The sequence below is a fragment of the Theobroma umbraticum genome, unplaced genomic scaffold (genome assembly GCF_002168275.2).
Source record: "Theobroma umbraticum cultivar Fairchild unplaced genomic scaffold, ASM216827v3 scaffold_4.1, whole genome shotgun sequence".
In the NCBI taxonomy this organism is placed as follows: domain Eukaryota; kingdom Viridiplantae; phylum Streptophyta; class Magnoliopsida; order Malvales; family Malvaceae; genus Theobroma; species Theobroma umbraticum.
The window spans coordinates 8,657,033-8,659,658 of record NW_018397258.1 but is presented as its reverse complement, the minus strand read 5'-3'; positions in this window follow the sequence as shown (position 1 = coordinate 8,659,658).

Genomic DNA, 2,626 nt, shown 5'->3' with positions numbered 1-2,626 from the left:
TCAATTGTAAATGGTTGAGAAAAATTAGGAAGTGCTAACATAGGCGTGGTGGTCATGGAAGCCTTAAGTTTTTCGAAAGCTTGAGACGATTGGTCTGTCCATATGAAGGAATTTTTACGAAACATGGCTGTAAGAGGTGCTGCAATAGAACCATAGTTATGAACAAACTTGCGGTAGTATCCAATGAGACCTAAAAAACCTCGTAACCCTCGAACAGTTGAAGGCTTGGGCCATTCTTTCATGGCTGAAATTTTGCTTGCATTTGCAATAAATCCTTCGACAGTAATGATGTGGCCCAAATAAGTAATTTGAGTTTGGGCAAATGAGCATTTAGATCATTTCAAGAAAAGGTGATGTTTTGAGAGTAATTTGAAAACGATCTGCAAGTGATACATGTGCTATATCTAGGTACGACTGTAAACTAGTATATCATCAAAAACCACTAGAACAAATTTTTTTCAGTGAGGATGGAATACCTCATTCATTAGGGCCTGGAAAGTAGATGGGGCATTTGTTAACTCGAAAGGCATGACTCGAAATTCAAAGTGGCCATGGTGTGTTCGAAAAGCTGTTTTTTCTACATCAGTTTCATTCATTTGAATTTGGTGATAGCCTGACCGTAGATTCAATTTAGAGAAATACTTTGCTCTGAATAATTCCTCCAACAATTCCTCAATCACTGGAATGGGAAATTTGTCTTTGATTGTCTTTGCATTCAATTCCTGATAATCTATGCACATGCGCCAAGTAGCGTCTGACTTAGGAACAAGGAGCACTGGAGATGACAATGGGGATTGACTGGGCTGAATTATCCCTTGCTTCAACATCTCGGAACATTGTTGCTCAATTTCATCTTTCTGGGCATGTGGATATCGATATGCTTTGACAACTATTTGTTTTGGCCTCAAGTTCCAAAATAATTCGATGATCCCATGCACATGGAGGAAGGCCCATGGGTTCTTGGAATAAGAAAACAAAATCCTATAGGAGTCATTGTAAATCAACATGGTAATCCTCTTCTGTTATAACAACTTGAATCTCAACACTTTGGGCTGGTTTGGAAGTTTTAATTCCATGTAATTCTATCTGTTTCCCAACTTTAGTAAAAGACATCCACATATTTGTAAAGTCCCACAAGATGGGTCCTAAAGTCTTTAACCAATTGACACCTAATACAACATCAAAATTGCTTAAAGTGAGAACATATAAATCAACAAAGAAAGTGTGATTGCCTAACTGGAGTGACATTCCCTTGCATTGACCTAGACTTTTAATTCTCTTTCCATTTGCAACCACAACCCACAATCCATATCGTCTTTTCACTTGGAGATTAAATTACGATACAAATTTGGAGTTTAGAAAAAATGTGAGTACTACCGAAGTTTACTAAGGTCAGAGTTGGGTTACCATTCAATTTGCGTTGTAAACACGTGTTCTGAGGAGTACTAAAACCAATGATGGCATTCAATGATATCTCCAATTGATCACTATTAAGGGGTGACTCATATTCGGTTTGCTCTTCATCTCCTCCTTCAACTGAGTCAATTCAGAATAATTTCTTACATTAATGGCCTTTGACAAATGGCTCATCACAATTGAAGCAAAGACCTTTAAGCTGCCTCTCCTCCATTGCAGCCTTGGTCAATTTTTTCACAAATCTCGTATGGTATTGAAGTGGTGTATTAGGGGGTTTTGATCGTCGAACCTTTGATATTGGTGTCTGAGTGGGCTGTCCCTTGCATTCATAGAGTTGAGATATACTTATTGCAATTGCTAAATCTGACAAATTGTGGAGCTCTATTTCGACTGCAATATATTTCGCAAGGCCACTGATGTAAAGTTCAATTTTTTGTGCTTGAGTGAGAGTGCTTGCCCATGAAGCCAATTGCTCAAATTTTTCTTGGTAATTTACCACAGAACCACTTTGTCGCAATTTCGTCAATTCTCCCAACTTATTACTCCTTATAGGTGGGCCAAATCGCAGGTGACATTGACACTTGAATTCATCCTAAGAAGGTTGCGGCATGTCAACTTCCATTGGAAGGAACTATAGCTGCACATTCCCCTCCAAGTGGAAAGAGGCAAGGCTTACCTTTTCTTTTTCAAGTGTTTGTTGGTGGTGAAAGAAATGCCCGCACTTGCTCAACCACCCTAAAAGATCTTCTTGGCCATTAAATCGTGGAAAATCCTACTTTGTGAACTTAGGGATGATGGTGTCTACCCCTGTGGTTTCGGATTCTGTCCCTTTTGTGATGCCTTTGCCTTTATGGTTTTGGTTGTTACTGCCCTCCTCTGTAGATATGGTATTAACTTTGGAAGCTGCTAAATCCCTGGTGAGTTCATCCAGTCGAGCATTTATTGCTTTTTGTTATGTCAAATTGACTACATGTTCATCTTGGAACAATTGTAAAAGTTGCTGCAATTGTTGCTAAATAGGGTCTCCCATAACATTAGGCATTGATACCAAATTGATACGGTCTCTTGAAACGGATCGAGTTATAGGATAGTGTGTGGAAGGGTTTGGTTTAGTTTGAGGTACACTAGGTACTTGGGTGGAAGGTTTTTTTTTTCAACCTATGTTTGTAGTGCTGGCTCGTTGGAGAGAACTTGCAGATCTTTTGAGTTT